Source organism: Phalangium opilio, unplaced genomic scaffold, assembly GCF_054372755.1.
Source record: "Phalangium opilio isolate 3A_F unplaced genomic scaffold, DU_Popi_V2 ptg000079l_1, whole genome shotgun sequence".
Classification (NCBI taxonomy): domain Eukaryota; kingdom Metazoa; phylum Arthropoda; class Arachnida; order Opiliones; family Phalangiidae; genus Phalangium; species Phalangium opilio.
In genome coordinates this window covers 7,762,563-7,784,271 of record NW_028324187.1, presented here as the reverse complement: position 1 = coordinate 7,784,271, position 21,709 = coordinate 7,762,563, and the positions used below count along the sequence as shown (strand labels likewise).

General features: G+C 32.0%; 1 protein-coding gene and 2 long non-coding RNA genes across 4 annotated transcripts in view; 2 read left to right on the top strand and 1 right to left on the bottom strand.

Moving 5' to 3' along the window:
• LOC149654643 (uncharacterized) overlaps positions 1 to 17,046 on the top strand; it is a 38,575-nt gene extending 21,529 nt beyond the window's left edge. For both annotated transcript variants that reach the window (XR_016370696.1, XR_016370697.1), the window contains exon 3: positions 10,533 to 17,046. This is a non-coding gene — a long non-coding RNA (uncharacterized LOC149654643). The remainder of the gene's footprint in view (positions 1 to 10,532) is intronic.
• The window catches only part of LOC149654641 (immunomodulatory peroxidase-like), a 47,655-nt gene that overhangs the window by 19,902 nt on the left and 6,044 nt on the right, over positions 1 to 21,709 (bottom strand). The window lies entirely within an intron of this gene.
• LOC149654642 (uncharacterized) lies at positions 19,082 to 19,888 on the top strand. The gene is made up of 3 exons (XR_016370706.1): positions 19,082 to 19,274; positions 19,336 to 19,708; positions 19,771 to 19,888. It is a non-coding gene; the product is annotated as an uncharacterized LOC149654642 (long non-coding RNA).

The following is a 21,709-nucleotide window of genomic DNA, read 5'->3' as shown; positions in this document are numbered from 1 at the left end:
CTACTTTTTCAAAAATTGTCTATTACTACGGAAACTAATGAAGAAATCAAATTATTTAATTAATTAGGTAAACATATTAATATGAATTAGATGCAAATAATATTACGACATATCACACACTGACCCCAATAATTGACACCCATATATTTATTTCGCGTTTTTTTTTCATATTTATTTGAAAATATTTTATCTCACAAGTTCATCTTACATAAATTAAAATTAATTTAGGGTTTTCGTACAAGCACGACTTTGAACTCGTAGAACTCGCAGACATTTTAAAATATTGAAATTAAGTATAACTAAAGTTAGGTATCAATAACCTATTTAAACAAAATTTTTTAAATCGATCTGTAATTATTATTCATTAAAATTGGTACAAATTTTAGTGTTTTTTTTCTGTGGAAAAGGTGAGTTTAGGGAAAGCTAGGGCGGATGATTATCTAATTTTAAACATCGTAAGAGAGAAAATAGTGTTGATAAAGTTCGAATTAACAGGAATATAGGAAAATATATATTATAAAGTAATTTACCCAAGGGCTCGTATAGATTGATTTGGAATTGGGTTACTGTCCAATTTTCCACGCTCGTTTTCGAAGTAATTCATCTGCCGTATTTTATGTAATCAAGTGTATATATACACTCTTTTTCTTCGTTTCCATGTTTTTAATTACTTTAAAATTATTTAAAAAATATTTTAAAGTTCAACCAAAATTTTAATTTAACAATATTTTCTCAAAACTTCTAATTTAAACCCAAAAATTGTTTTTACTTTTTAGGGATTCTTTTGAATAAAATTTCCCTAATTCAAAAAATTATTTGGTGTTTTACACTTTGGGAAAGTTCAACCCCTTAAACCCCAATATTACTCGTTAGTAAATTAAATAAAAAAAATAATTACGATGTTTACTATTCAATAAAAACTTTCGGTTGCGTTTTAAGTAATATTCAATATATCCTAGGAAATGAATGTTCTAGATATTTTCTAGAATACAGTTACGTAATTTTCTTTTATCCTTTAAAGAATTAATGATTAAGTTTTTTGAACATCTGCAGGCGAGAGAAGAGATGGCTCATTATGTTGTCTTTATTAACACCATTACTTCGTCCATAGTCAGGATATCGTGTCTAAGTATAATCCGGTATTATTTAGACAGTTAAATTAGTACCATCATAGTAGCTTGTTCAATTACTGACCCAATCCGCTGCTTTACTGCATCCTTAGAATTATACTACTACCCTACTTAATTGAAGGGATAGTCGCACTCAAACCCCAAACAAATTTTTACCCCGCAAGAAATCAGGAATTATATCAGAAGTTGCAAATGCAATTTTCGAACATTTTTATAGCGTTAAGTGTTATTTGCTACTATCCCTTCAATTCGTTATTTATTTGCTAATATCTCCCCCGTTTTCAAGCTTGATTTAGCTCGAATTCCCCCCCCCCTCTGTTCGACTTGTTACGCAAATCCTTACGTATTTCAGCGAAAGCCTCATCGCGCTTCGCCGAGCATCGTGGGAAACGTCGTACATAAAGTATATCTGCAACGTACGGTTTTTGAGAATATGAAAATATGTTTATTACCATTATGTTACGGGTCTCTTACGACACCGTCGCCCCAAATTGAATAGGCACGGTTGCCCGTTGATTTTCATTACTTGCTTTCATTGACTGAACAACTATAAGAATTAATTTCGAATTTTCGTTCGACTCTAATGAGCATTTGTATCGTGTAAATGAAGGTGTTTTTAAGGTTCGCTTGACACGTTAGTGGTTATCTTGGGTCAGAGGATGACAATGGTTGGTATCTTATTAATGTCATTGTTTTACTGGTTTAACATAAATTATTAATTATGTGAAATCATTGTAACTTCATTTCCTGTTTAGGTATGAGTACGCTTGAGCTAATTACTCGACATGTGTTGTTACTATTTCCTTGTTTGGGAACCCATGTTGTAGAGCACATGTTCTTTGACATGCACGTTCCAATCATTTTGACCCTAAGAACGGACCCTTAAATTTAATACAAACTTTACAGACGTATCTTGCATAACCTGTTCTCGATATTTTATACAATATTTTATTGATTACCGTAAAATCACGATTATCGCGTATAGTAAACCAAATGAAAATAACAAATGGAATCGATTTATTTCATTTCACCCCTTTTCTTTACTCAATCTGGTTTTGATCATAAGGTTCTCACGCTCTCCATAAGTAGCGGAATACACAGTAGGACTAGCAGAAACAAAGATGGCGCAATATTCGCTTTGTTTTTGCTTCGCATGGATACTAAGCCACTACGGCAGACCCATACTTAAAGTATCGGGTTATGTTTTTATTTTTCTAACTCTTGTCACTCGCGTGGTAAAATTCTAAGGTCCACGAGGAAATTGATAAAAAAAATTACGGTAGCTTACGGAACCGACGAGATATCGCGAGAAATTTGAAAGCGAATGAAGATATGACATTTAATTTCCTTCCTATTTGATAAAACCACAAAGATTTCTGTAAAAGATCGCCTAGACTTTGCTCATCGATGCGAATCTCCTCAAATATCAACTTTTCTTTTTACTTCCACTACCTGTTTCCTCAATAAAAATAAATTAAATTTGATTCGTTAGTTAGTTTAAAAGCGTATGACAGTATTTTTTTATTTTTAAATATCAACTGAAATAATTTGAAACAGTTACTGTAGTTTGAAACGGGAGTTGAGTACCATATCAAATTCTGTCTCAAAACTGTAACGAAACTCGTCTAGTTACTTGGTTACGTGAAGGAATGTTTACAGAGTTTATACTTTCTACTAAAAATAATCGGGAACTTGTCAAAATTTAAAGTAGATACGTGTAGTCACAGAATTCTTGTTGGTTTTAACTTTTTAAGGAATGAAATAAGTTACAAATAATTTTATATCAATTATAATTATGACTCATAGTCCGGTTAAAAACGAAAGATGAAATTCAATCAAATAGAATTAAAAATTAAAGGTACATTTTCTTCCATGTTTTTATTTTAAATTTTAAAAATGTTTTTAAATTAAAATTGTATATAGAATTCGAAGCAGACATAAAAACCCAAATCTGATAAATGAAAATTAAACCTTAGGTGTCAAAATTATGACGTGAATTTAAGGTAACATCTCAAGGACAATGATAACAGACGAAAGCTTTGATTTTTGAGAAAAATGAGTCATTGTTTTTTTTTTCACAAATATATTATAAGAAGTCATAGAAGTTAAATTACAATTTTGACACATAGAACATTTCCATTGTACTACGGTCCTATAATTATACTTTTTAGAACACCCTTCGTAAGAATATTCAGAAGAGCAAGCACCCGTTCGGTTATAGCTTTAAAAAAAAATATTTAGTTGAATTCAGGTCGTTTTTGTTAAAAATTGAGAAAGATGGATTCATTTTTAAGGAAATCTGTTTATAAAGTATTCGTGCGTCTTTTCCCGTAATTTTTAAGGTTAATTTATATATATTGGGGAGAAAGGCGCCAGCTCTTACTTGTCCCTTCAGGCCATTCGATTTAACCACGAAAATCGTTTAATTTCTACTGTAAAATGATAAGTGGGAATATAGCTGCCAAAAAATTAATTCTTTTTTGACCTTTCCTTATTGAGAACATCTTGAAAAGACGGACGGCCTTTTCTTAGAAATTATACCAGGTATATCATTATATTTTTTTACCTTTTTTATATATTTATAAAAAAGGTAAAAACTGGGAGAATATTTTGAAAATTTAAAGGGTTGTTGAATATTTGCACGGACCTTACTATAGGCATGAATGAAATAGTGAACGGTTTAACCAGGGATAGATTTAATTTTAGAAGTAGGAATGGAGAACAGAGTATTATCTTGGCGCGCGTCAAAGTCCCGGACCCCCTTCCACGGGACGGGGGGGGGGTATGAAAGAAGAGGCGGGTCATAGCGACAGAGGTAAAAAGGAATTACGTATTTTCACCGTCCCCGTCAGCAACGTCATCAAAACGTAGTTTAAGTGAGCCAATAAGATAATTTAAACTTTTCGTTACGTGTTGGAGGGAGGGGCTCCTTACTGGGCTATGAGTTGAACTGAAGTAAATACTAACCGTTCTCCATTCCCGCTTCTAAAATTAAATCTATCCCTGGTTTAATTATATCATCTTATTTTTATAAGCAAAAGAGTTTCACCTTCTCTTGATTTAAAGAGACGAGGAAAACAATTGTGATAATTTTTGTGAAATGCAGGCTTTAATCCTGGTAATCTTTTTTAATCTTAAAACACATTTTGTTAGTAATCCAAATCGTTTTTTAATCTTGATGGGATTGGGATTGTAGTTTTTCGCCATAAGTTTTCTCTTTTCATTCATTGCCTATCATTTCGTGATCTTAAATTGAAATTGATGATACCATGCTATTGAGGTCGAGAGAGTGAGTCCAAAGTGAAATTAATATTTTAAAATAATTTTATTAAATTTTAAAAATGGAAAGCTGAGTGGCGCATTGTATGGCTGCCTGTTAGGGGATAGTATTTTTCTACTATAATCAAGTTGTTTCCTACTATCAGGTGAATCTATAGGGTTTGTTGTATTGCAGAATTTGAAATCACTGTATATTATTTAATATCTAGTAGCAATGGCACATGCGCTGTTGTAAACCATTAAATTATACTAATTATGCTGCCACGGAAATTTATGAATAATTGAACAAAAGGTGTACATTAGCATTTCCCGTATGATTTAGGTGTTTTTTTTATCATGTAGTTCCTCATTAGTTTAATTTATTTTAACAAAGAGAACAATATTCCCTTTTTTTATTATTATTCAAAAATAACTGTATCTTTTGTTAGAATCTTTTGAAATTTTACTATTTTTTTCCCCTAACTAAAATCTTCATATTATTTTTTTTAAGAATTTAAATATACAGAGAGAAAAACTATATCTTTGTGATCATAATTTACTAAAAATAAAATTAGAATTAATTTTAGAGTAAACACACTTGATAAAATCGTAATTTTAGAAAATAATTCTTAACAATACATCCAAAGAAAAACCGCACCCAAATAAATACAGAACCAAATTCACACACCCCTATATAATTTCTGAGATAATTACATGATAATTTAAAATCATACATAGTTTAAAATACAGCCTGTATTGGACAGATTTAAATTAATCAACTTCAATTAATGCAATTAAATCCTTAACGTTATCACTGTTGATTTTAAAAATTAATAACATTTCATTCCACACTTATTTATTTACAACTTTAAATCATTTAATTTTCTCATCATTTATTTGCAATTTCTTCAATAATGGAGGCAGTCCATAGATTTAACTCTGTCGCGAGTCCGTATGCACCCAAATATTCCTCAACCAAAATAGTTATTGTTTCCATAGGCTTTTGTATGTAAAGACTATTACAAAAAGGGTAATTGTACTGAACTTCGGTCCTATAATTACCCCTTTTTGAATCACCCTGTATTTTTCAAAAGCCAGGAAGAAATATCAATTTAAATATTAAATATAATACTCTATATATTTTTCATGAATGGGTTTCCCCTAAACCCAACTCGTGATTAGCTCGTTAAATTTGAGATGCAGCACGCATTATCTCTCGTATTCAACAATAATAGCCTTATTATATCTTTCATCGTCTGCTTTGGCGGTATGGCTAATTTTTTTAATTTTATATTAAAAAAAAAGAAAAAAGATGATTATAATAATTTTTGATTTCTTTCGCGCTCGTGCTGCATTTCTTTCTTTAATGAAGACGAATTCTTTCTTTACTTTCCTCTGATCTAAACGGGGAAATGTACTATACCTTTTTTAAGCATATAATTTTAAGACTTTTTCATTTTTTTTATTTTATTCTTTATTTCGCTTTTAACAAATATAATTGCTATATGTATATTTTTTTTAAAAAGGGAAATTTATCTTTTTGACCCAATTTCATTGGCATGGTGTATACTGTATACTGTATAGTCACTCACTACTCAGGGTTTCTTAAAAATTTGGTTAACGTTTTTGTAATATGGCCAAATATAATAACTAACTGTTTTAGGAAAATTTCAAAAACTCTTAATTTTTCTATAATTTATTGTTTAAACTTGGTCCGTAGTTTTCTTTTTCTAATGTTTTGTCTTGTTTTTGATGTTTACCCTTTTCCTACCCTTTGCTTTTTGTTATTGTCCTTACCCCTTTTGCCTTTTGTTATTGTCCTTACCCCTTTTGCCTTTTGTTATTGTCCTTAACCCTTTGCCTTTTGTTATTGTCCTTAACCCTTTGCCTTTTGTTATTGCCCTTAAACCCTTTGCCTTTTGTTATTGCCCTTAAACCCTTTGCCTTTTGTTATTGCCCTTAAACCCTTTGCCTTTTGTTATTGCCCTTAAACCCTTTGCCTTTTGTTATTGCCCTTAAACCTTTTGCCTTTTGTTATTGTCCTTAACCCTTTGCCTTTTGTTATTGTCCTTAAACCCTTTGCCTTTTGTTATTGTACTTAAACCCTTTTGCCTTTTGTTATTGTCCTTAAACCCTTTGCCTTTTGTTATTGTCCTTAAACCCTTTTGCCTTTTGTTATTGTCCTTAAACCCTTTTGCCTTTTGTTATTGCCCTTAAACCCTTTGCCTTTTGTTATTGCCCTTAAAGATAATATATATTCCAATTAAAGAAAAATAATAGATAAATTACCTAATCTAAAGTTAGAACTTTTCATGTTGAAAACCAGTCAACAATGATTGCCAGTTACCAACCTTGCTTAAAATATCAAGGATTACAAGTACATTAAATCGAAAAAATAATAAATATGCCATTTATGATGCGATATGAGCTTTAGGCACATATTTAAAAATACGTTGAAAAGTGGCACACGTGAAGGACAAATTTTATAAAAATTAAAATTAAAAAAAATTAATCAAAAAAATTCTTCGAAATCATATTGATCAGTTAGGAGGTCACAAATTTTACTACAAAATTTTCTAACTCGTAAAATAACCTCATTAAAATTATTTAAGGTATTTTAATTGGATATTATTATTATTATTTTAATTAGTTCAAATATTCTAAAGACATTCGAGGTAAATTAAAATCATGATTAAACCCTGGGATTAAAATTGACAGCTCTCGATATTTTATATTGAGTTTAATTATTAATGTCATAGATTATATCTTCCCACGGTTAATTGGATGAAATTTAAGTGGTTTTTATTGATAAAAAACCAGTTTTTACACACTTTTCGGTGTTTGACATCAAAATTTTACGTAATATTGAATGAAATAGTTCGTTATTGAAAAAAATATAAATGAGTAGTTTTTGCTACCCTTTTAACATTAATATTAAAGGGACTGCAAAGAAGGCATCGGCGGGTGGGTAAAAATTATTTGAAAAACGTCACAGGCATCACGTGATGCCAAGATACAAAGACTCCTCGTGGAGTGGAACTGGACATCTAGTCCTTGTTTTTCGCGAGATTGCAGCGCCAATTCCATGAAGTGGTGGTTTTCGAAATAAAACGAACTAAGCTTCTTTGAACCACGCCTCTCCTTGGTCACGTGCCTCTGACGTATTTCAAATAATTTTTACCCACCCGCCGATGCCTTCTTTACAGTCCCTTTAAGGCCCTGAAAAATGCAGTTCAACTTGCCCCATGTTCGTCTGGTTTCTATGTACATGGGGCCCATATTTCCCAGTGGTTAAACCATTTAAAATTCACATAAAAACAAAGATACCTAGTCTGAACGCACTTTAAAATAAATTAGTGACAATATCTTCTACGCTCTACTTGAAGTATATCAAGTTCAAATGTAAAGAAAACTTAACAATTATCCCTTTTGTACCCAGATGTTGTTATCAAATTGTTAAACCTAATTCTTACAAGACGATGTCATAAAAACGGGAGATCGGGTTACAATAGATAAGTAAGAACCATGGATGCTCGTTAAAAATAAATACGTATAACAATACGATGCGAGGTCGTGATACCGGAAGTAAACTTCTACTTCTAACAGTCAAAACAAATAAAGCGTCTGCTGATCTTTCTGGCTGACAACCATAAACAAAATAGCTAGGCCATTCGTGAATCTTATATCGTTAAAACTACCTAGAAAATAAATTTAAATTGCTGTCAGTCTGTGCTATGTTCTTTTAAAGAATACATTATATAACGAGCTTTGTTTGTCGTTATATAACAAGGGTTGATATTCATATTTCTTCACCTGTTATATATTTCACGCCTTATTGTCGGGTGTCTTCGGTTTCAGGACCTAATTTTAGCCACGTACGACCTGATTTCGTTTAAAGTTTTAAACCAAGGCCCAAAGCTTCTAGTGTTTTTTTTATAAAATCTAAAGTTCAAATCTTATGTAAGCGATGATTATCTTGTGTTGGGGTATTAGGCCTAGTCTAGAGATGCTACTAGTTGATGACGAAGTTGTTAGAACAGAAACGTCCTAAAAGTTTTAATTAAGAAATAAGATTGAAGGGTTTCCATCGATGAATAATACCAATATACCAACACAATTTTCGTGTCTGTAACCCTTTGATTAAGCATAATTTTAACCTATCGCTTAAAGATGGTCTCAATGTCTTATCGGTCAAATGTAAATATCAATTTTGTGTTGGTCTTATGGGACGATTGGAGCCCATAAGATCAAATTCCCATTCGCTAGACATCCAACTACCTTCAAGAGTACCCCAATATGTCGGTCGAATGGGTCACACATAAGTAACCTTTGGATTACCATCGTCATGAAATTTATGAATAAATTTGAAAACAGCCTTAGAAAATATTTCGAAATTTTATTTTTTTGCAAAATCAGTTGAAAAATCAGAAAGCTAATGGTCGAACCCAATAAAATGATAAACTGGATTTTTTTTTAAAAAAACCTGACAATTATTGGCTTGTGAAAAATAATAAAAATTGAAAGTAGATTTTTCTTAATAAAACTCCACCTTTCCTTAAGGCTGAATTGAACTAACTAATGAAATACTTTTGAAATTAAAAAAAATTTGGATTTATTTTTTTTTCTCTCTTTACATTTTGAAATATAGATTATAAATTCGACAGTTGTTTAGCCTATTTAGCGATTTTTCCATAGAAAAACATAAAAACTAGGGAATTAACAATTCATGAACCCGCCCCTCCTCTCCTGTCTGAATGAGAAATATTTGAACTGGTTTATTATAATTTTAATTTTAATTTTGAAATCATGTTTTTATTTCTTGTAAAACAACGTTTCTTGTTAATTAAGAATGTAAAATAACCAATTGGGTAGCCCCACCTCTGTCAAAATTCTTTATTTGTTGATCAAAACTCTCTTGCACTAAGATATTTGCTCTTGGTATGCTTATTTAGAGGGACGAAATATTTTATTTTATTGTTTTCAACTCTTGACCCAACCTGGGGTCCTCGAACCCACTCAACTTCTATTTAGGTACTTTAATTTTTATTAATATCTTATCTAAGACCAATTTAGTCCCACTGACCATTGAAGATTTAACTATAAAAAATAGCAGAAATGCCAAAAGATTTGCGACAAAACCCTAAATTTATTTAGCAATTATACTACTAGCAATGTGTAGCTACAAAAGGGGCGTGTTCTAATTACCTGACGTGATAACTACGCCTCTCCAAAGCTATCCCTCAAGACCCAAAATAATTCAAATAATCCTTAATATCTTCCTGCATTTACTAAAATTTAAAAAAATAAAATTGTTCAAGTTAATATTAATATTAATATATTTTCCGGAAGTCGAAGGTATGAAACCAAAATATCATACCTTCCGTATGCCTAAGGAGTAGACGCTGGCATCTAATAATTAGCTATAAAGCGGGGATATGAATTAATTGATTAAAGGTTACGCCCTTTAATCGGCGTGTTCCATAACCCATTATTATATACCTGATTTGGTCATACAATAATTATAATTCGTATTCAGATAAGTTAACTTGCTTCAAGCTACATTTCCAAATACATAAGATTACCACCAAAATTTTGGGGTGGATAAGTGTAACCAAAGATTAAAGACACATACAGGGTGTATCAATAATTGATTGCCCATAGAACAGTCCCCACTGTACTTCCGTCCTATAATTATACCCATTTTGGTACACACTGTACATAAATCTACATAACATTTATAATCCTTGTTAAGACCCGTATAGATATCAGAATTAAAATAATTTGTGTTCTTAAAAACCGAACCGAACCGAACTGCCTGGGGCAAGGGTGTTGGTTGATAATAAATACCTTTAACTATCTTAAGGCCTCAATCATGTGAAACACAAATACCAAATAATTATTTTGCATTAAGTTTAGGCAGTATGATTTAAATATAAACGTTGATTGATTACACGTGAAAAAACATGCGCAACTAAACACATCGGGGTTTAAAAATTTTGTCATTTTAATCAATTCATATTTGATTTGCTTAAATTGTGACCTGGTTTAAATTAGCATATTCAAGTGGTTTTTTATTTTAATTTAGGTTAAGAACATTTCAAAATTAAACAGAAAATGAAATGGAGTTGTTTTTTTTTCTAACAGATTTTGTCTGTGTGGAACTAATGGGACACGTTTTATGTCAAGAGAGGGCGCAGAGATGGTGATTTATCAATCCAGAGATTCTATTGGGGGGGGGAATTAGGACATAAACTCCTCCCACATCTGTAACCATCATTGCAGCACCTCAAGAATTCCGTAAAAGATCACGTGACCTATTCTCTCTTCTAATTTCTAATGTAATGCAATGAAGAAAACCATGTTCGTTGCCTTGCGTTATTTTGTCTCCCTCATAGGGCCTTCCTGATCAATCCCAATGTTAGTAACCTCTTATTTTACCATCGAAATGGTCTATTTTACCCACTCCCTAAATTCACAATTTTTCGAAGGAATATGAAACCAGTTTTACGTATCAAGTGTGCTTCGTAATGTGTATCGAGACGCGCCTTAATTTAAAATCGCAATTTTATTATTAAATGGTTTGAATTATTTTAATTTTATTTGATACAATGAAATTGGCCCAAGCAAATATTTGGGTAGAAAAATCGGAACAAGGGTTTCTGGTTTTCTTTCCTTCAATCGCGGACAGATAACTTGAACCGATCAAGATGAAGCAAGCAAGCAATAGGGGCGATTTTAAATATTATCAATTGTTATTTATTAAAAATTGATTTGAGATCTGTAAACACTCAAATTTGACGCGAAAATCGAGCAAAACCCATGTTTGTTTTGTGGACTTCCGTCGTAGGGTGTTTTTGAAGCATTTGTTTATTGTATTTTAGCATAAAGTATATAAAATTTTGCGTAACTAAAAACAAGATGGCTCCGGCGATATTACGGTTTTTGCGCGGTCCGATTGGTCACACCAAAAAATGGGGAGAAAGGCGCCCAGCCGGAAGGAGGCATGACAATAGTTTTCTACCTCTAAAGAGTGCAAAACTAAAAAACTTTCCGACCGATGGGTAATGAACCATAAAGCATGATTTAGCAAAATATAATTTACATAATTAAGCCAATAATTATTGAACGCACGATTTATTTACCTTAATTGTTTCGCAATTAATACTAACCACTAAAAATCACCCAAGCTATTTATTTATTTGTTTAGACATAAAAATCTCATTTCCAAGTTCACGAATTGTCTCGAAATATGCACCCTAATTTACGTTTTTGCACGTGAACTATTTAAAAATTCATTTTGAATTTGAAACAAAAGGGTTTCCCAAAGAGAAAAAAAATGCTAATTCGTGATCCACCCTTGGCGACCTTGAGAAAATAAAATCTAGGGCATTCTTACAGGAAATTTTAAAAATAATTAAAAATGTAACAATGTCGTGCAAAGAGACCTTCTCATTCTCAAATATATGGAGATATGGAGAGAGATTGTTAATTTAAATAAACCTGCCCTAATTTTACTTCAGTAATTGAACTATAAACTAATATTTAGAGTAGATAAAAAGAAGTATTATCTGAAGGGGATAATAGTAGAAGGATGACACTCTGTATCCTCTTAATACTTTAGTTATGTAACATGACTCTTCCCTTTTAGTTTCCTCTCAAGCTCATCAAACTTCAGATGGGCATCGCACCGTGCTAGGGTGAATTCTATAAATGTTTGTTTGTACTAAATCCTCAGCAATCAACCCATAAATCTTGATTGTCTTGACGTGGGACAAAAGTTGATCCACGAGCGCATGCGCCTTGACAAATAGTTAAGCGATAATATAATAATGATGAGGGAATTAACTATTTATCGCGTATGTGATTCGGTTTAGTAACCTTGCTATAATAAATGTAAATTCTGATGATGTTGGGATGAAAAATCATGTTACAATTACCACGCCCCATCCAGCTTCGTGCTGGTACACTTCTCTCGAGGAGAAGTATTATATACTTCTAATAATATACACTCTGTTGCTATATGGTCATTTTAGACCTTGAAACGTGTATTATTATTTGGCAAAGATATGAAAATATTGGCATTGTGCTCTGATTTAGGTGTGGCTACTAAACGTAACGGGACTTGGAGAAATTCAAATTAACTACTTAATAATTACTGAAGGTCGTTCTAGACATTCAACGTCCTTTGCCAGAATTTTGGTCAGACCCCGCGATATCTGTGCCATGCAACCATTTATGTAAAATCATTTTGAAAAAAAAAGACATCAGTATCCAGCGGAGAAAATTTTAGTAATTTCTTTTTAAAAACTAGCTTTAGTTTAAATTGCGTTACTGTCCTTGCAGGCGCCAAAATATCTACACGTTAACTTAGTTCTACATTTTCTGGGAGGCCCAAAACCAAAACACTTGTTTATTACTTACAAATGAAATAACGGTGTGTCGGCTGTTTTACTATAGGGCGTTGTCACTTTTACCAATTTATTCGTATTTTAATTATAATTTTCATATTTGAAAAAAAAACTAAACGGGGAATTTAAAGTTACTTCCGAAATGCAGACTTTTAAGATGTATCGCAATACCGCCTATGGAAGAAATAGGTATAGCAAATCGCAGACCAATGAAACTCGGATAATGTACAATTAGTTGAGTTGTCAGTGATTAACTAATGAGTAATTATAGATAATACCTAATTAACAAAGCTTGCAAATTACATTACACAATGTAAGTTATCGTAGAGAATTTATGAAATGATCTAGAAAATTTTCATAATATTTGGCAATTTTTTTAAAACGTAACTTTTTATTATTACGTATTTAAATCAGAATCGAAGGACATTTTGCAATGTAATCGAGCGTAACCTGAGGCTAAGTAAAATTAGAAGCATTTTGATATCAACATTAAAATTTTATTGATCCAAATAATTTCAATAATAATTTTACTTTTGATGCCATAAAATTTTCTATTGAAGGTGAATTGTATTGTAAGTGTTTATTTCAACAAAAGGCACTGGTTTTTGTATGGGTAATCGCCTTTAAAACCATAGTCTCGTACCTTAGAGTGTAGTATCAATTCAGATTAACAAACTATCATATTTCGTTTTTAAAAAGGGAAAAATGGCCAGACGATAAAGTTTAAAATCGTGACCCCCAAGTAAAAGTTTTTTTTAAGTCGTTATTCCTTCAGCCTCGTTTTTTAAAATTTAAATTTTTTACTACCTTGAAAAATATTATTGTGAAGTTATTGTAAGTATTTGGTTTAAATTTATCCCTTAGAGCACTATGGGATGTGGTTATTATTTTGATAACTTTCGGTTTATGTTGTTAGAAAATTTTAAACTTAAAGTATAACCTATTTGAAAAAAAGGGTCATATTTGCATAGCACCCATTTCATTTTCATGATATAAATTTTTTTTTCGGTATATTTTTGTTTATATAAGTTTTATTTTTGCGTTATTTCTAATTTTCAGTTGTTTTGGTTTACAGAAATTGGAACATTTTCAATTTTCGTATCACGGTTAAACTATAAATCTTAAACAAAATAACATAACAAAACATCAATTTTATTAAAATTAAAGGGACACTTCCGGCTCTAATTTTTTTATTACTATTGAAAGAGTGTATTAAATAATGATTACAGTGTCATATAACCAACTGAGCCTGAGAAAGAAACATCTAAGATTACTTATACTTGAAGATAACAATTTATTCAAATACGAATTAAATCTGGTCACATGACTAAGTCCAAGTCCAAGTCAGGGAAGCACCCATGCAAGATTCCTATAGTGTCCTTTCAAACCATTATCATATTTATACAGTAAATCTTGACCCTTGACCTGCTTTTGTAATCCCTGGTAGCAAATCGTGCTTTCTCTAAAATATAAACTAAAATGTAAAGAAAATTTCCCGCCAAAAAATGTATTTTTCCCGCATTTTAATGAATTTCACGTGGTAGCCGCTTAGGGGGACACCTTAACCGTGATACTAATACCCTAGATAATGTTTTTCAATAGTGGGCGATTTTATATGGCCCAGTTTAAGTACCGGCCCGTGAAATATTATAACGAAACGATTTGACCTTTTTTAAAGGTCAAAGGTCGGTTTTATATGAACTCTCTATCCGTCTCTCTCTTGGGTAGTAGCCTTTCTTCTTACTAGTGTAAGTCACGTATCGCGATCGAAATGTATACGTTATGGCCCATATACCCAAAAATAACTCTCCCACCTAGAAAAAGTAATAATTTTTTCCTCTAATCTTATTTTTTTTAAAAAATCAAGAGATCGGGATTAAAAAATTATTTTAGTAAAAATTAATTTTTAAGTTTAATTTATGTTTTAAGATTAAGTTTTTTTTAGGTCCTTGAACTTGTGTGTATGTTAGAAAATAAAATTTTAAACTAGATAATTTTTTAAGATCTGATTAGAAGCACCAATAACAGATCTACTTGTTCAGATTATTTTGAAAAAATCGAAATACAATTCACGTGAAATATCTTTCAAATCTCGAGGTACAATTCACGTGAAATATCTTTCAAATCTCGAGGTACAATTCACGTGAAATATCTTTCAAATCTCGAGGTACAATTCACGTGAAATATCTTTCAAATCTCGAGGTACAACTCACGTGAAATATCTTTCAAATCTCGAGGTACAACTCACGTGAAATATCTTTCAAATCTCGAGGTACAATTCACGTGAAATATCTTTCAAATCTTGAGGTGAAATTCACGTGAAATATCTTTCTAATCTCGAGATACAATTCACGTGAAATACTTTTCAAATCTCGAGACGAAATTCACTTACAAACTCTTTAAAATATCGAGATAAAATTCAAGTGCAAACTCTTTAAAATATTGTGATAAAATTCACGTGCAAACTCTTTAAAATATCGAGGTACATTTCACGTGAAATATCTTTCAAATCTCGAGGTACAGTTCACGTGAAATATCTTTCAAATCTCGAGGGACAGTTCACGTGAAATCTCTTTCAAATATAGAGATACAATACACGTGAAAACCTTCAAAAAATCAATATACTTTGAACTCGAGAAAAAAAATATGCCCAACATAAATTTCCAATTTTATTTATCTGACTAAAATATAACGTCGCATATAGACCAGTTTTGATATTGATACCATTGTCGTTTAGTCACTGACAACATTTGAGGAAGTAACTGATGTTGATGAACGGTCTTTTTTTAGGTATATCGTCTAGGACCCCTCCTCTAAAACCGTCGGAATATGTGGAGCACATTTATCTTGTTTTTACTGTTTGCTCCATTTTTAGCCATGAAACGATAATCCCACGCACGTCCTCTGATCTTGAATTAAAAACCTACAACCACTAAGATCATACATAGGCTTAGCTGTAACGCTTTTTTTATGGGTGATTTATCGTGGTAAAAGTTGGGAAGACGAAGAAGGCGTCTGCGGTTTAGGAAATCAGGTTAGCCAGTTTTCTTTCTAGCTGAACTCTTCCGGAGACAGACGTTGCTCATCTTTCAAGAAGTATTTCTTCAGCCCTCTTGTTTAAGAAAGGGATGGCTTTGGTTTGTATTTAACCAAAGATGGGCCGACGTAGACCCCATTAAAGTGGAAGGCGCCAAATTCTGGTTTTTTCTAAAACGTAACGGAGTAATGTAACTAGTGGACATTGATGTACTGTCAATTTTAATATGGAACGGATGTGCGCATCGTATCCTTCATCTCAAGGATCCTTACTTACTGGGCATCTTACTGTACTACCCAATTTCTGTACTCATTTCTTATGATTTTTGGGGTATTTTTCGTGCAAGTTTCGGGACCCATGCTTCTACCCAATTTGGCGCAATTTCTTTAGATTTTTGGGGTATTTTTCGTGCAAGTTTTGGGACCCATACTTCTACATAATTTGCCGCCATTTCTTTACTTATTTGAGATATTTTTGGGGCCCATTTCGTATACAAGTTTTGCCCGGGACCCAATTCAACAAATTCAGATTAAATTTGGGGAATTGTTTTAATAAACTAACAGGTTTAAAGTTTAAACCGTTTGAAACCTAAATCCCAATTTCTTGACTTATGTTGGGGCATTACTTGTGCCCCATTTGGGGACCCATTTATATTTTATTTTAGCATCATTTCCTGTATTGTAGTCTTGTTTAAACATAAGAACATTTATACCCCTTATTAATGGCCCATAAAAATACTGCTTTATTGAACTAATTTTAATACTTAACTAAAAAAAATAATATTGAATATTATGGGATGGAATACATGTAGAACATCTTTTTTAAATTAAAATCCAGGGTGTGTATCTTGAATTGAATCTTCCTTGATATATTTTTTTAATACCGAAATACTGACAGACAGTCACTCCTTTTCCGGAACAAAAATCAGATGTGACCTTGATTTCGGAGATATTTTAAAATTTATGAGTTTACCGATTTAATTCCAGGTCAAAAATCAATCTTCTTAAGATTTTATTAATCCCAACGATAAATATTAAATTAAATAAAGTTTAAGCAAAGAAAAAAATGTTTTACAAGTACAGCGAGTTCTTTGGGCCATTCTTTTTTTCAATATGATATTGTTAATTATTTAGGGAAAGGTCATGTGACGTCAGATTTCATTATAAAATGTATTGTAGTTCATTAAAGTGAAAAAAAATAAACTTTTCGACTTTATTTCGTGTATTTGAAGTAATTTTACAATTAAATCGCGACTTCTGTCTGTGTGCGGTAGCGAATTATGGGCGAGCCGGCTGAACTAATTGTACCAGTCATCATTCAACATTTCAACAAAATAAAGAGGATTTGGGTTGAGCTGTCTAAACATTTAAGTAGAAACGTTACTTAAAATTTTAAAAGTCGACCGGTAGCTGAAGCGTATCCAAGTTTCAACGATATGAAGTCGCCAGGGAGATACACCCTTGACATTTGAAGGTAAGTTAATTGTTTTAGGACTAAAAACGTGTAAGTTTATTGAAACAAAGGCTTAGAGAATATTTTAATGTTTGCACAAAGCACGTGAAATTGTTATAATAGGCTTAGCTGTGAAAGCTCGTGAAATTTGAAAATTGAAAACGAGGCACGTGGAATTTTACGTCATGACGCGGTAAAGCACGCCTAATTTTAAAATTTAGACCAAGGGTTAGAGAATATTTTAATTTAGGCCAAATTTCAAAATTTACACCAAGGCTTGGCTCAAGAAAACTATGAAAGGTCAAGAAAAGAGACAAGGGTTCAAATCTATCCTTCTTTTATCTTGCGAGTTTACATTAAGACACATTAAATAACAACATAATCAAATCATTGGTCATGTTTACGTAAAACTTAACTTTAAAAACAATGGCAGGTATATTTACCTTGCCATCAAACTAATTTCCGTACATATGCCTCAAAACGAAAAATTTTCAAGTTTTGTAAATACTTCAACGTAAATCAGATGCGTTTAAACAATTTAGTAGTATACTAAAACGGGAAACCATATATATATGTATAGATATTTACAGCGTATCTACTTGTACCCGTAGCTAATTATCAAAGTCACGTAAAAAAGTATTTAAAAGTGTTTTAAGGTCAAGTTAGAAACATGAACATCACGCGGAGGTTTTAAAAGGTTCCTATTTCGTTTTTTTTTAAAGGGGAAGTAAGACATTTGTAAGATCCAGAATTCAGTGGTTCTAATTTCTAAGAGTAGCACAGGCATATCTCTCTTTCTCTCCCCTCAAGGAGTACGTACGCCATTCACAGTGACATCATTTTAATTTATTGAAAATCAATTAGGCCTACTTTGAATAATATACCTTAAAACGTTTGTGAACCCTCACTAATTGTTTACCTTTAATATACCAATTAACAAATAGATTATTTTTAAAAAGGAGACTTAGTATTGTAGGCTTGATAGGACGATACGTTACCAGTCCACTAGTAAATTTGGATGGTCAGTATTATTATCAGTATTATTTGAAGCCATATCTTAATTTACACCTTTGTTATCATCAACAACTCCTTGGGAAAAATCCAAATAAGGTTAGTTTACTACTCCTAGAGATCCCATAACTTTGTTCAGTTCAGCGTAATGTAACGTAGTGAACCATAAAAATCCCAAAAACCCTTTCACCAAACTTATATAATGTATATATATTTTTGGACAAGTTTTTGAATAGATTTATCTTGTATACCCGGAGCATTTTAAACTTTTTAAATTTAAAGACGAGTTAACAACACTAGCCATAGATACGACTCAAATAATGTCCTCTTTTAAATGATTTTTTCCTTACAACTCCCGTTATCTGCCAATGACTTTGAGCTGCCCTCATTGACATTGGCATTGCGTAGAAGAATTTCTATTTCTTTCTTTTTTTATTATTCTACCCAGTTTTAAAGATTCAGAAGTAAAAAAAAAAAACGGTTCTAGACACTATTGGGGAATCCGTATCAGTTTTAAAGCTAGTTTTTATAATCCTAGGCCTATAAGGAAATATGTTAAACCATTTTAAAAATCGACGGAGATAAGAACGTGGTAATACCTCAAGAATTTTTATAATTATTTGGTAAAAGAAATTAGGCCGGAATTTTAAATATTTTTGGTAGGTAATATATAAAAATAATTAATGTCTTAAATTGGAACTATCTGTCTTAACCCTACGTGTTGGGCTTTTCTGTTCATGACGTAATGGGGTATGAGGACAGTGATTGGCTACCTATAACCTAAAGCGACGTCTGATTAGCAGGGACTCTCTGTTCATGACGTAGTGGGGTATGAGGACAGTGATTGGCTACCTATAACCTAAAGCGTCGTCTGCTTAACAGGGATTCTCTGTTCATGACGTAATGGTGTGTGAGGACAGTGATTGGCCACCTTAGACTAAAGCGTCGTCTGCTTAACAGGGATTCTCTGTTCAAGACGTAATGGGGTATGAGGATTATTATTGGCCACCTATAACCTAAAGCGTCGTCTGTTTAACAGGGATTCTCTGTTTATGACGTAATGGGGTATTTGGATTATTATTGGCTACCTATAACCTAAAGCGTCGCCTGCTTAACAGGGATTCTCTGTTCATGACGTAATGGGGTATGAGGACAGTGATTGACCACCTATGACCTAAAGCTTCGTCAGCTAGGCTACCTCTGTATTTTTACGCGACTAATTGCTGTTAGTTTTTTGTTAAAGACAAGTATTTTTCTTTATAAAGTTTTGACTATTTCCAAAGCGCTCAAACAGTATATTTATATAAAAAAAACCCCAAGAACAAACCGGCTTCAAAATTTCCTACTAAAATCGTGCAAACTACAGAACAATTATATTCACGTCCCAATTGAAAGGGAACTGATTCAAGCAGGTCTGCTGGAAGTAAATTTCTTTTAGGTGCTGTATTTTTAAAAGTTCTTTTTTACTGATAAGATGGGTTTGAGGAAGACCGAAGATCATAGTACTGACTGAATGCCTAAGGCCATTTCAACAATAATAGCAATAGCAGATTATTTTTTTTACACTAACCTAAAATTACACTTAAGACTAGACTAGGCCTAGAATGCCCAGAAAGAAAATTACATAAAGACGCGCACTTTCATATTGAAGAAAAGCTAAGCTTGTCTTGTATTTTGTTCTTGTTGTTTTAACTAGTTTATTTGGCAACGCTACAGTTTAATAATTTAAAATATTTCATAAATCCTTCGTGATATCATAACTTTATAAGATATGTTCCATAATATGACACTACCTATACAAGTTCGTAATGCTACTGAGAGACTTACACTTCGAGATAACTAGTTCATTTAGAACTATAAGCGAGAATTAAAGTTCTGCACTCGCTGGTTAATTTTGCAGGACCAAGTTCCATCTAGGTCCTATTTACTCTGTACTAAGCCTTTGACAGCCCCCCAGTCACCAGGCGTCGCTTTACCCAGGAATCTATGACCTGCCTCACTCACTTCATGACAAGCTCCAGTTTCTAAGTTACCAGTGACAAACTTATGGAATGAACATATCTTATGAACTTATGGTGATATTAAGGTCTTTGCCGTGAAATTTATCAAAAAAATAAACAAGAAATTTCCCAAGGTAAGAGCGGGAAAACGCCTAAACTACGTCGTCGTGTTTTTGATTGGAACAACCCCTTGAGCCAAAAATAATAGAATTGTGTGTGTGAACCCGTTTTTCTTTTCCCCTTGTACCGTTATCATAGTACATGGCAGTTAGGAAAATCTTAAATTTAAAATTTAAAAGGTACCGTTGTCCTTGAATCTAATCCAAATAACCATATTTCCTTGTTTGAAAATTTTTAAAAAATCTCAATTTGACTCAAATTTGAATTTTTCAAGAAATAATGTATTAACCCCTTCAAAACCCAAACAAAACAATAAAAACTTTCAAAGATTCACGGTTTATTTATAACGAAAGCGAATACTGTCTGAGAGTATATATTTATATGTATATAATTCGACTTGTAAAATTACATACGATTCCAAGAATGAAGAACCCTTTTGGTTTCGAATAAAACTTGTAAACTTCCTGCAAATCGAGGCTGAATGTCTTAAAATATTTATTCGGAAGAAATAGACCGTGAAAAATATATTATAGTATTAAGGTATATCTTCCTTGTCTTATATACTCCGATTTTTACTATACTATCTTGTAGTCAAATAAGGTTTTTATAAAAATTATGATCGTAATATTAGATTGAGATTGGGTATCTCTTTATACCTCCAACGTTGAATAACAGTTTTATATGTGTAATAATAGATCTGATTATATTTTGTATAACAAGATGAAGGGTGCTTATTATTCTTTATTTGTATTTGCCTAAAACCGAAAGAATTGATTGATTGTAAACAATTTGCGAGGGGCTAATCACTGTCGGATTCCATCCTACACCGATTACGGATTACGTGTATTAATTTTGGCATTTCAAAAAAATTTACAACAATCTCTATGCTAGTCTAATCCAATTATTTTTAGTTAGTTTTCATTTCTAATTTAAATACAGTGAAAGTTATTGATTGATTGATTGATTGTAAACAATTTGCGAGGGGCTAATCACTATCAGATTCTATCTACACCGATTACGGGTTACATGTATTAATTTTGGCATTTCAAAAAAATATAAAAAACATTTACAAGGCTAGTTTAATCCAATCCAAATATTTTTAGTTAGTTTTCATTTCTAATTTAAATACAGTAATAATTATGTTTAAATTAATTAAACTAGTTTAATTCATATCATAATATAACCAGTTAGTCTGTAAGAACTACACGGTACCAAGCACCAACTAATTCTTTTCAAGCTTTTCTTTAAAGGGAGGGTGAAAAATTCAGTTCACCCTCCCTTTAAACCCCTTAT